At 44.8% G+C, this 16,645-nt stretch overlaps 1 protein-coding gene across 1 annotated transcript in view; it reads right to left on the minus strand.

The window, feature by feature from the left end:
- Positions 1 to 4,903, minus strand: part of KCNE2 (potassium voltage-gated channel subfamily E regulatory subunit 2) — a 113,241-nt gene extending 108,338 nt beyond the window's left edge. Inside the window, exon 1 of the mRNA XM_041734724.1 lies at positions 4,653 to 4,903. The gene's annotated coding sequence lies outside the window, so the exon portion shown is untranslated. The remainder of the gene's footprint in view (positions 1 to 4,652) is intronic.
- Between the last annotated feature and the right edge of the window lie 11,742 nt (positions 4,904 to 16,645).

Here is a 16,645-nt window from a genome sequence, read left to right on the forward strand (position 1 = left end):
TACCAGTCTGGCTCCTACAATGAAGAGCAATATCTCTGATCAACCCACACTGGAAATGTAGCCATGAGCAAGAAATAAACCTTTATTATCACCTTTATTAAACCTTAAGAAATCTTAAGTCACTAAGATTTTTGTGATGCTATTACCACACCTTTACGTAGCCTGACTAGATTTCTATATATGACATTGAAAGAAAAATATTCAGCTTCATAAAATTCAAGTCAACTGTAAAATACCATTTTGAACATATAAATTAGCAAAAAAAGGAACTAAATGACAAAAATCCAATGCTAGCAATACTGAGGATTTAAAAAATAACATTACTGATTATGCAGTTTGATGCAACATTCCTGGAGCATCATCTGATATAATCTAATAAAAGTCAAAAATACATCTTTAACCCAGTAATTTCCTTCTAGGAATTTATTTTGTGGAAATAGTTTGAAGAAATTGTTGAAAATTATTTATAGAGAATGGTTTACAGCAGCTTTAGTCATAATGGTCAAAATGCCCAACAATTAGATAAGGTTAAGTAAACTAAAGCAATTTAAAATTTTAATATGTAAATTCCTAAAACCAGTGGAAGAGTATATATGGCATACAGTTCAGTGAAAAAGTAGCCCACCTCTACACATGAATTAAAACTAAACATACTTTTAGCTCCTATAGAATAAGCAGATCTTTCCACTAGAATTTAATATACCCCATGTGGATAGGAATTTTCTAGATCTTGTTTCCTACTACATTCCAAGTATCCAGAATAATGCTTAGCACATAGAAGACATTCTGTCATATATTTAATGAACTGATTCATCAATTAATTAATTAACCTTCATAAAAACCTTCAAAGTCAAGTATAATGTTATTGTCCCCAAATTATAGCTAAAAATTAATTGTGTTTTTGAGAGGTTTTTTGCTTGGTTGGTTGGGGGAGGGCTTTTTTTCCTTTGCATATTTTTCTATGGTGTTTCAGCATTTTTAAGAATTCTCTCTGAAAAATGAGTGAAAATATCAGTGAGGGTGACAAAATATGAGAGACATATAACTCTGGGAAATGAACAAGGGGTAGTGGAAGGGGAGGTGGGTGGGGAGTTGGGATGACTGGGTGACGGGCACTGAGGGGGGCACTTGGCGAGATGAGCACTGGGTGTTATGCTACATGTTGGCAAATCGAACTCCAATAAAAAAATTTTTTTAAAAAAAGAATTCTCTCTGAATAGAGATAACAAATACCCACCATTTGCTTCAACGTGGATGGAACTGGAGGGTATTATGCTGAGTGAAGTAAGTCAATCGGAGAAGGACAAACATTATATGGTCTCATTCATTTGGGGAATATAAAAAATAGTGAAAGGGAATAAAGGGAAAGGAGAGAAAACAAATGAAAATATCAGTGAGGGAGACAGAACATAAGAGACCCTAACTCTGGGAAATGAACAAGGGGTAGTGGAAAGGGAGGTGAGCGGGGGGTTGGGGTGACTGGGTGACAGGCACTGAGGGGGGCACTGGATGGGATGAGCACCGGGTGTTATGCTATATGTTGGCAAATTGAACTCCAATTAAAAAAAAAAAAAGAATTCTCTCTGAAGGGATGCCTAATTCTTTAGTTCCCCCGTCTCCACTCAACCCCTCCTGAGAACCTCTTCTGTGGTCCTCAATGGGCAGGAAGAGGCTCAGAGGTATACTGGGGCTTAGAAACCAAGCAGGGGGCAGGAGAGAGCTATCTTTAGGCTCTGTGTCTCTTATCTGTGTTCAGGTCCTGGCTCAAGTAGGGTTGTTGTTTTTTGTTTGTTTGTTTGTTTTTTAAGATTTTACTCATTTATTCATGAGAGACACAGAGAGAAAGGCAGAGACATAGGCAGAGGGAGAAGCAGGCTCCCTATGGGGAGCCTGAGGCAGGACTTCAATCCCAGGACCCCGGGACCATGACCCAAGCCAAAGGCAGGCATTCGACCGCTGAGCCACCCGGGTGCCCACCAGCAGGGTTTTCAACCCTTCTGAGCCCAAACATAAACATGATGTCTTGGGTGAGAACATGAATATGAGAGAACTTGTAAACCATATAGAGTTATACAAGTTTTGGGGGCTCAGTTTCCTTATTTATCTGCTTCCTAGGATAACTAGAAAAACCCAAGAAAGAATGTACATAGAAGTGCTGTGTATATTATAAAGCTCTCTGACAGATTCCACCTTTGGTGAAAGAATCAGGGTAAAAGGGTAGGAAGAGCATGCACTAAAACTTATTGGGGTGGCTGTGGCTCCTATGAGCCTGAGTCGTCTGTCTCCTCCTCCATGCCCAGCATGTGCAGGCAAGTTGTTCGTACCCCACTGGTTAGTCCAAACACAGCTTTCCTTCCTGCCAGCCCTTAGACATCAGGTAACACCTACACGTTCATGGCACATCCAGGACACAGCAATGGGGGCTGATGAAAACCCACGGATTGCCCAAGCCTTTTTCCATCAGAGCTCTTCGGGGACACCTGAGGGAGATGAGTGCCAGATGTTCCTTGTATTAATTATCTATTGCTGTGTGACAAATTATCCTAAAACTTAGTAGCTGAAAACAACAAATGTTTATCATTTTACAATTTCTGTTGGTCAGGAATCCAGATGTGGTTTAGCTGAGTGCCTCTGGCTCAAGATCCCTCATGAGGTTTCAGTCAAGCTGTCAACCAGGGCTATGGTTTCATCCAAACGCCTGATTGGAGGGGGGTGGGTAAGAGGAGATCCATTTTGGGGCTCACTTATTTGGTTGTTGAAAGACCTCACCCTTTCCATATGGCACAGAGCTACCATACGACACGGCAGCTAGATTCTCCAAGGATGAGTGATCCAAGAGAATGGGAGCAGCCAAGATGGAAGATAATCTCCACAGTGGCATCCCATCATTTCTGCCATATTCTATTTGTTAGAAGTCAGTTGATAGGTCCAGCATGCACTGAAGGAGAAGGGATTACCAGAAGGCAGGGATCATGAGGGACATCTGGGAGGCTGCCTTCCACTCTCCTTCTTTCTCACATTTCCTCCATAAGGCAGTGCTGATGCCCCCACCAGAAGCCATGCTACCTACCTGGCTCAGGGCACTGAAAATCAGTCCTATCCCCAGAATGCTCTACAATGTCCTAGCAAGTTGGAAAGGTTACATCAGATCTACACACAAGAAGACTCATCTAGAAAACCCCAGCCCAGGCCCACCTCTAACACTGTCTTAGTCCATTCAGGCTGCTATAACAAAGGTAACACAGGCTGGATGACTTTGAAACAACAATTCATTTTTCAAAGTTCTGGAGGCTGGGAAGTCCAAGATCAAAGTGCCAATGGATTTGGTGTCTGGTGAGACCTGCTTCTTGCTTCATAGACAACCATCTTCATGCCAAATCCTCATGTGGTTAAAGAGGCAAGGGGACACTCAAGGGGTCTCTATTATAAGGGCACTAACCCCATTCATGGGGGCTCCTCTCTCATGACCTAATCAGATCCCAAAGCCCCACTTCCTAACACCGTCCCATTGGGCATTAAGTTTCAACATGTGAACTGGGGGGGGGACACATTCAGTCAGTCTATAGCAAACACACACGGACTTAAAATGATGAATGTGTTAAGGAAAAATAAAGAACAGTGGTTAAGGGTATGCTCTGGAGCCAGACTATTTGGGCTGGAATCTTGATTGTGCCACCTAATTATGTGAAACCTTGTCCAAGTTTCTCACTCTCTCTGAGACTCGGTTTCTTCATCTCTAAAATGGGACCTATCTCATTGGGCCATACTAAGGACTAACGAAAACAATAGGTAAAGTACTCAGAACAGTGTCTGGCACACAGTGAACTCCCAAGATATGTGTATAGTCTATTCATGCTATTTTTTTGTTGTTGTTGAAAATAAAAACAGAAGATCTATCCTGGAAAGAGGATCGGATCCCTAAGAGGGATCATCTTGCCCAAACTTCCCTCTTAGTAGTCATGGACTTCTAAATATGGTATTCAAGTATTTTTTAAAAAAGAAAAAGATTCTCCAAGGAAGGCCAAGTTGTGTGCACTGCATGTTAATGCTTGGCCATCAACACTTTACTCAGGCCATCATGAGCCATGAGAGTGGCAGAAGCACAATAGTGTGCTTTCTGTGTGTCTTTCCTAATCTGCAAAACAGATGCGGCCTGGACAGTCTCTGCTCCAGGCCGTCTTCAGGAGGAATGAAGCCCTACAACTCTGGCACAGGGTTCTGCATTCCCAGGGAACAGGATCCCCATAAATCAGGCCGCTGATTCCAACCTCAAACCCTGAAGCAGAGGGGTTCTTGGCAGAAAGCTCTTATTTTGTCCGCTTATGACTTTTTGTCTAATTACTTAGTCCTGTAAAATCCAATTGGTTGCAACTAGAAAAATGATGATTTTAGCTGTGATGTCTCGTTCACACTGAGCATATGTCTCCTGTCTGCGTCCCTTGGTGACTTTGAAAGCAAGAATAGCAGATTATGGCAAATTCCTCCCAGCAGACTCCAGTCCTAGACAGAAAGCCAAGCAGAGTAGAACATCCAAACCGAGATCACTTAGAAGCTGGGACAGACAAGGGGGCATGAACAGCCTCCAGGCCCTCGCCTGCCAGGGTGCCCACTGAGACCATGAAGCAGCGGGAAACACCTCCCCATGGACTCACCTCCTCAGGGCTGATGAGCCTGACCCCAGCTCTCCAGCTGCTTCACGTCAGGGGAGCTACACCACATCTGGAGCTTTGCCTCTTCATCTTTCTAGAAGCTTGTTCACGGCCTCTGCTTCTCCTTCTCTCCAGGGAATGTGCTCTCCCTCTTGTCCTTAGGTTCCCTGCTCCCCAGATCTGGGTGTCTGTAAAACAGCTGGATGGCCTGAAAAAATATCAGCCTGATCCCCATTCCCCGTGGTGCCTAAGGGAGCTTGGCCAGGCTGCTTCACTTCTCTGAACTTCCGTTGTCTTCTCCACCAGAAGAGGGAGGCTGAGCAGCAGCTGACCCCTGCCGTCCTCTTTAGCTCTGTTTGCCTCTTCTCTAGGAGGATGGTGGTGGGTCCAAAGCCAAAGTTCCCTGCTGCCCACTGATAATCAGAGAGCAAGGCATTCCTGCAGGAAGATGGGTGTGCCTCATGGTCTGCTCAAGCCCATCCTCCCCGCCTCCCCACCCCACATCCAGCATGCCAGCGAGACTGGATGGCCCCTTGAGCCCCTTTCCCAGCAGCTGGAGGAATGAGCCTGGTTAGAAGACCCCAGCATGGGAGGGAGGCAGTTTGTCAATAAAAAATAAATAAATACAAAAAAAAAATACGTTAAGATCCTCTTATAGGGAGCATACTTGGCAGTGAAGCTTAAATCTGTGTGGTGTGTGTGATGTGTATGTGTGATGTGTATGTGTGGTATGTAGTGTGGTCTCTGTGGTGTGTATGTGTGATGTGTGTGGTATGGGATGTGGGTGTGGGTGTGGGTGTGGGGCATGGCTGTGAGATGTGTGCAGTGTGGTGTGTGTGTGTGGTGAAGTGTGTGGTATGTGCGATGTGTGCAGTGTGTATAGTGTATGTGTAATATGTTTGCCTGGTGTAGTGTGTGTGTAGTGTGGTATGCAGCGTGTGTGATGTGGTGTGTCTGTGTGTGTGTGGTGTGTGTAATGTGTGTGTGTGTGTGTGTGTAGCCAGATCCACCTTTTCAACACCTGTTGACACTAAGGATAAAAGTTTTTTTTTTTAAAAAGATTTTATTTATTTATTCATGAGACACACACACACACACACACAGAGAGAGAGAGAGAGAGACAGGCAGAGAGAAAGTGGGCTCCTTGCAGGGAGCCCGATGTGGGACTCGATCCCAGACTCCAGGATCACGCCCTGCTCCGAAGGCAGACGCTCAACCACTGAGCCATCCAGGCATCCCGATAAAAGTTTTTTTATTTGGGATCAGAACATTGGTATAAAGGGCATTTTGGGGGACATTGGTGGAACGTGAATATAGGCTATATATTACATTCAGTATTGTATCAGAGTTCAATTTTCTGAACTTCATAAACATATTGTGATTTAACAATGAGTGTTTTTATTACTAATATTCAGAGATGAAGGATCATGGTGCCTGCAACTTATTCTCAAATGGTTCAGCAACTAATGGTAATGACATAATAGGTCTACACAAGGAGCGCTAAAAGCACACGTGGCAATGCCACTCCTGGTAAATGCAGGTCAAGGGCAGACAGACGTGCACTGTGCTCTTCTCACAGATTTCTACACACTTGAAAAGTTTCCAAATAAAAGGTGAAAAACTAAGGAAAGTAAGAAATTTCAAAAACAAAATGGAGATTTTGAAAACATCCTAGTTCGGGCTTAGAGGCAGCAGGTATGAAGACAGGTGAGAGCCTCTGGTTCATGGCCCTCGTGGGTTTCAGCGCATCACGGTGAGCCGCAGAGCCGAGCCAGCCTTGCACAGCTGTGTTTTGCTGGAGAGAGCCCAGGAAGGGAGACCACTGTCAGTGGGTAAGAAAGGCCCTGGGCCATTACCCCATGGAAATCAGAGGCCCCCCCAAACGCAGGAGGCCACCAAGAGGGGCAGCACTTCAGCCCTGGAGGTGAGGGGACTTACTTCCCAATGCATCTGATCTGACTCGTTGGAGTTTCAAATGAGGTTGCTACTCACCAAAATCTCCCTCTCTCCTCACCAAGCATCAGCACCTTCTTTCCTTCTTTAACCTCCGATTTGCTTTGCAGTGATTGATAAGGAGGAGGCTGGCAGTGGGCTGCCCCCAGAGGCAAGAGGGCTGGGCCCTTGGCCACCCATGCCACGTGACCCCAAGTCAACAGGTCTGCTCAGGAGACCTCAGTTCAACAGACATCACCGAGATCCAAGATTAGAAGGGGCGATACAACCACAGGTCTTTGGGGTGTCATTGCCTTTTTCAAATCTTTGTGACTGTCCCCATAGAGGAACACCATTATGATCACAAAAGCGTGGGCATCTGCTGCCCCACTGTACAGAAGGAGGATGCTTGTAGTCATCTTGGGTTGGGGGAGCGCACAAAAAGAGGACTTGGAGGACAAAAGCATTCCTCTTTCCAAACATTGCTCCCCCCCCCACCATTACGAAGCAGCAGCACCTGCTCAGCCCATGAGGCTCTAGAATCTTCTGCCCCTCTGCCATTGCTTCATTTTCGTCTCCACTTTCCCTGATTTTCAGGCCTCCTCTGAGTCTACTTTGGGTAAAAATAGCCAAGGGCCAAGCTGGGACTTCAGTGTCCACTTGCCTGTGCCTCTTGCTTGGAAGTTCCAGCCGGGCCCTTCCAGCTCCAAAGGTCCCAGAGGCCAGGAGTGGTTTCCCCAAGGGACCACAAGAGGGAGACAGCTTTCTCTGCCAGGACGAAGAGCTGGCAAGCCTGTGTACCCAACCATGTGCCCCAAACCAGTGCTTAGAAAGAGATCATTTAAGAAGGCATGCATAAGGGAAATCAGCAGGCATACATCCCTAGAAGTCATGACGCCAAGAAAAAAATCCTTCCCACCATGTTCTCTCCCATTCCCTGGCAATTTATGAAGTCTCCAGAGTACACAGACGTTTTGGGTTAATTAATGGATCCATCGGAGATTTCCGACTCCTACCCTTTCCATTTTGAATTTGGCCTGACCCCACTCCTAATTCCCTTTTCTGCTTTTCCCTCTCCCCTTCCTAATCTGGGTAAACTGCACAGTCCCACTGACATGCTAGCACGGCATTCAGTGACAGAAAGAGAATCCTAGTAGACCCCTATCACTTCTCCACCCTGGTCCTCCCTCTCTTGAACCACACACCTCTCTTCCTTGCCTCCATCTGGTTTGCCTGTACTGGAGCTTCAAGGACCCCATCCACCGCTCACCCTACCAGTGAGCCCCAGGGAGTCTTCTCCTCACCCATCCCTGCCCTTAGGAGGCCAGGTGTGTCCCTGGCCCCATCAGCACCTCCTGCCCACTGCTTGGCCCCTTGCTGGTGTGCTCTGCACAGCATTTACTCTCACTTTACATCCTCTGCCTTCCACTCACCCCACAGCACGGTCTTGAGGATGGTCCTTAAAAGGATAAAATGTTCCTAAAAGCACCTTGAATTGTGTGAAGGTGTTAATAAAGGCAGCGCTGTTATTATCTTTAATAGGCTTTATTTTTTAGACTTTTTATGCTTATTACAATCAATGAACCTACACGGACATGTGATTAGCACCCAGAGTCCATAGTTTACACTAAAGTTCACTTTTGGTCATGTGCATTCTGTGGGTTTGGACAAATGTATGACATGTATCTACCATTAGAGTACCACAGGGAGTAGTTTCACTGTCCTAAGAATCCTCTGCACTTTGCTTCTTCATCCTCCTCTCCCTTCTCCCTAATCCTTGGCAATCACTCATCTTTTTCCAGTCTCACAGTCTCTCCTTTTCCAGAATGTCACACAGTTGAAACCATACAGTATCTAGCCTTTTCAGATCGGGGCTTTTATCTAATAATATGCACCTTAAAATTCCCCTATGTCTTTTTATGGCTTGATGGCTCTTTTCTTTGCAATGTTTAATATTTCACTGTATGGATATACCACAGTTTATTTATCCATTCACCCACTGAAAGACACCGTGCTGGCTTCCAAGTGCTAGCAATCATGAACAAAGCTGTTATAAACATCCATGTGTAGGTTTTTGTATGGACTTAAGCTCTTTTACTCATTTAAGTAAATACTAAGGAGAATAACTGGTAGATCGTAAGAGGCAATGCTATTATTAATTGCACTTTTCAAGCAAAGGCTCCTCCTCCTTAGCTCCCGGATCTTCTGCGGTCTGCCTCATGAGAGCTTCGGAGAGTCCAGTCCTGGTGCCACGGCTCTCTAGTTCTTAGGATCTGATCCACTTGACTTCTCAATATAACATTTAAAAAAAAACAACTGACTTAAGATCATTGTAGATTTACATGCAGTTGTAAGAAATCATTCAAGAAGATCCCTTCACCCTGTTTCTCTCAATGATAACATCATCTTGCATAACTATAATATATTATCACAAGCAGGAAATTGACAGAGATATGGATGTACCAGTTTATTTAACCATTCACCCATTGAAGGACTTTTGGGTTGCTTCCAGCTTGAAGCTATTACAAATAGAGCTGCTATGAAGGTTTTCGTAGAGGGTTTTTTTTGTGTGTGTGTGTGTGTGTGAACATAAGTTTTCATTTCTCCGGGATAATGTCCAAGAGTGTGATTGCTGGGTCATATGGTGAGTGCATGTTTAGTTTTGTAAGAAACTGCCAGACTTTTGCAGAGTGGCTATGCCATTTATATTCCCATCAGCAATGTGTGAATGATCCAGTTTCTCCCCATCTTTGCCAGCAATTGCTGTTATCACTGGTTTTTATTTTAGCCATTCTAAAAGGTGATAGTGATATCTCATTATGGTTTTAATTTTAATTTCCATTTTCCCAATGGCTAACGATGCTAAACATTTTTTCCTCTGCTTATTTGCTTTCTGCATATCTTCTCTAGTGAAACGTCTGTTCATGTCCTTGCCCATTTTCTAATTGGGTTGTTTAGGGTTTTTTAAATTATTATTATTGAGTCTTGAGAGTTCTTTATATATTCTAGATATAAGTCCTTTGTCGGATATACATTTTGCAAGTATTTTCTTACAGGCATACCTTGTCTTTCCATTCTCCTTACAGGGAAAAGTTTTTAATTTTGAGGATTTTATTAATTTTTCTTTTAACAGATTATGCTTCTGACATGAAGTCTAAAAAGCTCTTTGTCTAGTCCTAGGTCCCTATGATCTTCTTTTTCTTTCCTAGAAAGTTTTTTGTTTTGTTTTGTTTTTTACATTTTAAATTTAAGCCTATGTCCATTATGAGTGATTTTTTTTGTGTAAACATGTATGAGATGTGATAATGAGTAAGAGTAACAATAATGAGTCCTGATGTGTAAGGTTTAGGTGGAGGTTGGAGGTTTTGGTCTTGGTTTTGGTATTTTTGCTTGTGGACAGCAAGTGCTCCAGCACCATTTTTTGAAGCCATCCTTCCTCCATTGAACTGCTTTTGCTCCTTTGTCAAAACCCAGTTTGATTTTATTTGTGTGGGCATTCAGTTGACTTTTGTCTTGCCTATTTTTTTTTTCTTTTTAGAAACTCCTTGCCTGGCAGAAATGCAAATGGCTGCACATATCTGAAGTCTCAGAGACTCTAGATAGGTAGGTGGTCATTGCTCCAAACTCTCACCCAGTGCCACACCACATCAGGGGTGTGGCAAATGGCATCCAAACTTAAGGACACCAAACAATGAAGATGGTTTAGGGAAGGGGAAGTATCAATCAGCAACTTAGTTTGATTTTACAAAAATGGATACTAGGAGGATAGGTCTCTTTCCAAGAAGGTGGCAAAATGTGAGTCAATTCCAATTTTCCCTTCCCTACAGTCTTCCCCAAAGGCTTCCAAGGGCTGTGAGGGATGCAGTGAAATCACATGGGTGTGAGACAAAGCCATTCCCTGCCAGCAGTAACAGGATGGATGCATCTTTTATAGAGGGTCTTACGACCCAATGAGACAAGTGCTTTAACTTTAAGGAGGCAAAATTTATCAATTTTTCTTTTTATGATCATGCTTTTGGTGTCAGGTCTAGAAACTCATATGGTCCAAGGTCCCTTATTTACTTTCTGATATGCTTTCCTTATTCTTTCTGATTCTCTTGCAAAGTGTCAGGATTCAATCTGTTTTTGAGAAGCTCACCTGGAGCTGGAGGAAGTTCATTCTGAGCCAAGATCCCATAGATTTTCTCTTCTGCTGGCCTGTGCTCTCTCTCTCATCCCACCACTGAGTCGCCCCCCCACCTTTCAGGAACCATTTCACCCTATAGCCCCACAGGGTGGGGAAGGTGGAGGGAAGGCAACTGTTATAACCGGAAGCTTGGAGAGGCCAGGCCCCTTTAGAACAGAGCAGATTCCCTTTGCACTGCAGGCCCAAAGCTGAGAATCACAGCTCAAGATCTTTTTTTAATGTCAGAATGTAAAAACTTAGAACAAATTTCTCAAAAAGCAGGATATTGGCTCCTCACAATTCCCTACTTAGGCTGGCTTTCTGAACCACCTTAAAGAAAGGCAGAGCTTCCATCTGTGTGCTTCAGAATCTCCTAGAAACAAAGGCTATTCAAGACATTGCACTTGGAGCAGCTTCTCAGGTCCCAAGAGCATATCTTTCTGCCTCTTCCTGGACCCAGAACAGCAGAAATGCCCAGCAACCAGGGTTCTTGGGGCAAAAGCTTCAAGAACGTAACAGACCGAAAGGAACTCATGCCAAAGCCATCAGCCCTTTTGACCCCCAGCCTTTCCCAGATGTGTTCAAGAAGAACATCCCAGGGTGAACTCTTGTCTCAAAGCAATCTCCTCTTGTCATTCACAAGACAAATGAAGATGGCAGTCATAATTAGATTGCTACTAACACACCACAGTTAATAAGTGGCACAAATAACCATGTAAATGTCAAGCTGTGAATCTGAAACTTGACAGGACCTTTCAAATCCAACCAGAGCTTGGCACCAAAAAGCATTCTCTGAATTTGCACATAATCTGCTTTTTGCAGCTCTTTTGAGAAGGAGCTATTTACCCAGTAAGCATGTTATTCTCCACCGGAGATTATAGTCATTCCAAGTCAATGAACTGCATTCCAAAGAAAACAGGAGGAACTTAACAATACAAGATTTTAAGGTTTGGGAGTGAGATAGAGAAGACATGAAGGGGTCGTGTAAGTCATGGTTACTAATACATTGACATTGTTCTAGATCTCTGAACAGCAGACAATACTAAGTCATTTGATTTAAAAAAAAAAAAATTCCATGTTGTTGCTAGGCTTTTCCCATGGACAGTTTGGTAGAGGCTGGTCTGGCCAATGAATTGCAGGGTTGTCACTACACTGGAAGGTATCACTCAGTGCTTCCTCCTGGGGCTGTTGTTCACCCGTAACCAGAGGGTCCCCACAGTGCCTTTCAAGCCCTTTATGGTTAAGGATTCCCCCAAGACGTCCCCTTCTTGATTTTAATTTTTTTTAATTGAGGTAAGTTCATATAACACAAAACCAACCCCTTTAAAGTACACCATTCAGTGATTCACAATATTTTGCAACCATCATTTCTATCAGGTTGTGAAACACATTCATGGCCGTAAAAGAAACCCCTTCCATTAAGCAACTACCCCCCATTCTTCCCAACAACACCTGCCACCAGCCCCTGGCAACCACTAATCTGCTTTCTACCCCCATAGAAGTATTCCAGACATTTCATATAAATGGAATCATACAATATGCAACCTTTTCTGTCTGGCTTGTTTCACTCAACATGTTTTTCAAAGTTTCTCTGTGATATAAGAGGTACCAGTACTTCAGTCTTTGTTATGGTGGAGTAATATTCCACTGTATGGATCGACCCATTCTGTTTATCCATTCGCCAGCTGATGGACATTTGGGTCATTTCCACCTTTTAGCTATTGCGAATAGTGCTGTTATAAATATTCACATGCATGTTTTTGTTTGAAAACATTTTCAACTCTTTGGGGCATATACCTAGGTGTGGAATAGCTGAGTCACATGGTTTAACATTTTGAAGAACCACTAAACTGCTGTCTTTTTGCTTTTGAATGAAGTTATGCCTGCATTAAAACTGTCTTTCTTATTATTTCTGAGGTTTGGAAGAAGGGAGAGGAGGCTTGCTGGTGGCTCACTTGGCCATCCTGATGCCAGAAGTCCATCATTAAACTAATCTTCTATATAATTCCAAATGGCTCTCTTCAAGGCCTGTCTTCTACACACTCACACTCTCTCTGCCCCCAGTGAGAACTGGGGGTGAATGATCATGAGGGAAAGAGGAGGAGGTACCAAACTAATGAGGCAGTGGTCTCCAAAGAAAAGTACACACACCTCAGGGGTGCATCAGAGCATCATCCACTGGGATACATCACAAGAAGCCATTAGAACTTCTACTTCTATTTATTTTTACCTAAAAGCAAGAAAAAAAGGAGTTTTATTAATCATTATGGGTTGAATGATGTTGTTCCCAGAAAAGATAGGTTAGAGTCCTAACCCTGAGCACCTCAGAACATGATCTTATTTGAAGACAGGGTCTTTACAGAGCTCATCAGGTTAAGATGAAGTCATTAAGGTTGGTCTTAATTCTTCTTACAGAAAGGAGAAATTTGGACACACACACACACACACACACTGCCATGTGAAGATGAAGACACATCAGGGTTATGTGCCTACAAGCCAAGGAACACCAAAAGACAGCTGTCAACCGCAAGAAGCCAGGAGAGAGGCTCCTTCACATCCTTCAGGAAGAACCAACCCTATTGACACCTTCATCTCAAACTTACAGCCTCCAAAATTGTGACACAGTAAACTTCTATTGTTCAAGCTACTCAATTCACGGTGCTTTGTGACAGCAACTCTAGCAAGCTAATGTTCTAATATTTAATATCAAGGTGGGCATAGGTCCCTGACTTTAGTCCCTCACATGTAGGATCTGAGGCCTCCTGATGGAGGAGCTAGCTCCTGGGCGGAACGAGACTAGGAACACTCTGCCTGCATCCAGTGAAGTGGATTTGTGACTTCGATCATCTCATTGTGAGGGAATCGATTCTCACAAAGTGAATGAATAGTCTTAGGATTACTACCAAAAAAAAAAAAAAACCTGACTGGAAATACTGTTGAGGCTGCATGGACAGGGAACAAAGGGTCAAGCAGAGCTGACTTGTCCCCTACAGGTGGACCCCCCTTCACCATGGCACCATAAAAACCCTGGAGAGTTGATCAGAACTGACAGGAAGCTGGTCAAAAATGACTCTGAATCAACAAGAAGACTACTTTAATTGTGTATTTATATCCCTTTTTGTTAACAAGAATTCCTAAATCTAGATTCATATTATGCCTTGAGGTAATAACTCATGGTAATACAAAGCCACCGCAAGTAACAACACTTAAAACCATGTTTATGTCATCTTGTTCCTTCTTTTAACCTCAACTTTATGTGTTTTATAATCTACAGAGTGCGTGGCTTATAAGTAAACATATGGAGAATATGTACCTCCCCTCCGACTTTTTACTAAACGGGGACATAATCAGAAAAGTTTGGAAACTGTTGACTTAGGGCAAGGGCTGCAGATAGATATAGGACAACACCCACACCCAGACCAGAGGTGCTGGAGCCCCAATATCTGACCCTGAGGCAGAAACAGATGCAATGGAGACATCAGAGGTGTTCTGAACCAGGAAATGCCCCAGGGATAAAGTGGTCTAGTTCCCCAGATCAGGGAAGGACTCTGTGTGCTTGGCAGGAGGACTGACACTGCCTGCCAGGAAGGGACACACAATGGTCAGAACCAGAGAGGACTTCCCCATGTGCACAGGCGCGCCACACAGCCATATTGACCCACGCACAAAAGAGGAGGGAGCCAGTTCTCAACTCTGCAAAGCCACGAAGCTTTTCCACCTGGAAAAGAACTTGTCAGGATGGCTTCCCCCTACCTGTTGCAGTGAAGGGGAAAAATCCTCAGAGAGCAGAAAGTGACCTTTTAATGCATTTCAAGGTCAGCGAGGAGACACACATTCTTGAGAAGTATGGGCCTCCTGAGCTCAGCAAATCTCAGCAAATTAACACTGAAGAGCAGGACATTTCAGCACCCACAGTTGAGTGCGTGTGTCAGGAGGTGGCTGGTGGGGGACAGTCTACTCTTTTCCAGAATCCAGAGCCTTCCTTTCTTTCCCCAACTTCCTAATCTGAAGCCCCCCATGTTCCTCTAACTCAAAGGCAGTATTAGGTGGGAAAGAGCCAGCAAAGCAAGAAGCTCTTTGGAGCAAAGAGGTTAGGGCAAGGTTGTCAGGCAAAAAAAAATGGAGAGAGATTTCAGGAAGGGATAAAGTTATGGGACTTGGGGGTAACAGGAGAATGTGTGAGAAGTAGGGGATGGATCACAAATGAAGTCCCTGGAGATGCTCAGGAGGTATGAGCCCATTCCCCACACAACACTCGTTCGTGTACACAGGGATGAATCAGCTGCATGAGAAGCATGACACCCAAGTTCTTGGACACCGCACGCTTAGGTATGTGATAGCGTCAGCCTGAAGTTGAGAGCAGATGGAACCTTATTCATCGTGCTGTGTCTAGGTTTACCTGGCAGAGGAAGGGAGATCCCATCCTCTCCAACAGTGGTTTAAGGAAATTTCAGTACTAAGGAGGGTTAGCCAAAGGGTATCACCCTTGCCAACCACCCAACCAACCCACTAGTAGGGTAGACTGTCCTGACCATTTTATCCCTGGCCAAGTTAAAATACAGAGTCAGACTTCAGAGCAGTTCTCAGTGGCCCCCTATAATTTTAGGACCTTTCTGTGGAGAGTGGAATCTTCACAGTGGTCTGTGTCCCTGGAAACTACACCTCCTTCTCCAGCATGCTCTGGGTCTTCCCTACGTGGCTGCCTGATTCTGCTGTTGGATGAGATGTTCTCATCCAGGTGGACTTTCACCGCTTGGACAGCCACCCATCAGCCCGACTACACTTGGGGTCAACTCAGCCTTACCTCTGGAGAGGAACCACAGCTGCTCCTGGAACAGATCCCCCTGGACCACAAGACGCTGATGGCCAGCGAGCAGGAAGGGCTAGGCTCCCATGAGGCCAAGGTGGATAGAAAAGTACCCAGGTGAGAAGCTGCCCTCATGTCTCAGCCGTTCCTAAAGGATCAAGTGCTTAGCTTTGCTCTGGCAAATCTGTAGATATTCCACTCAGACGACCTTTCCCAACCCCTTGCGCTCCCCAGCCATGTCTGAGTTGGGGAGAGTGACAATGGCATCTGCTGCTGCCATGACCACTGATAAAAGCTTTGCTCTGGCAGCTTCTCCTTTGCCCTAAGGTCAGCATCCTTTCTGGAGGGGCCTCAGGAGCCTCAGATGCACCTGGTTCCTCCTGGTGCTTTCATGGCCAGCCCCGGACAGAGCAGCTCCCAGAGATGGGACAATGGGGTTCATGTACCTGGCTTCTCCTTGAGACCCAGCCTTGTCTGGGTTGATTTTGAAGGAAATATTTACACTAAAGGGCTGAAGCTGAGAGATTTCACCACCTCTTATCTCTTGTAGTTTAGAAAAACAACCAACATTTCATTGACAAGTGACCCCGTGGCGCCTGTGTTCGTGGCTCGTTTCTCTGGGGAGCCTCCTCTTCCCAGAGCCCTGTCTCGGTTTACATAGCTCTGCTCACTTCCTCTCAGACTCCCAGGGGAAAGCAAGATTCTCATGGACATGCCCCGTCTCTGGTAAGGCTCCCTGAGTACTGCGAGTGCTCGAAACTTGAGACTGGCCTTGCTCCATGTTCCATCTATGTGATGGCGGCTCCAGAACCTAGACCTCCAGCCAAACATCTTGGCTCTCGCAGCTTTGAGGAGCCCTGGACAGTCTGCACCCACCCCGGCCCCAGCACCCCAGACAGTCATACAAGTACCTCAGCTCAGCTTGTTCACACCTGTCGCTACCCCTACATAGGCTCTTCTATCCACTGCCCCCTCCCCAGCTGCCCATGCACTCCCCAGAAGATAGCAAGGCAAAGGTTCTCCAGCCCCGTACCCCACCAACGTACCTCTTTGAGGCCGTGACAAAGTTGGTAGGCTCCAGCACTCACCCTT

Source organism: Vulpes lagopus, chromosome 20 (assembly GCF_018345385.1).
Source record: "Vulpes lagopus strain Blue_001 chromosome 20, ASM1834538v1, whole genome shotgun sequence".
NCBI classification, from domain to species: domain Eukaryota; kingdom Metazoa; phylum Chordata; class Mammalia; order Carnivora; family Canidae; genus Vulpes; species Vulpes lagopus.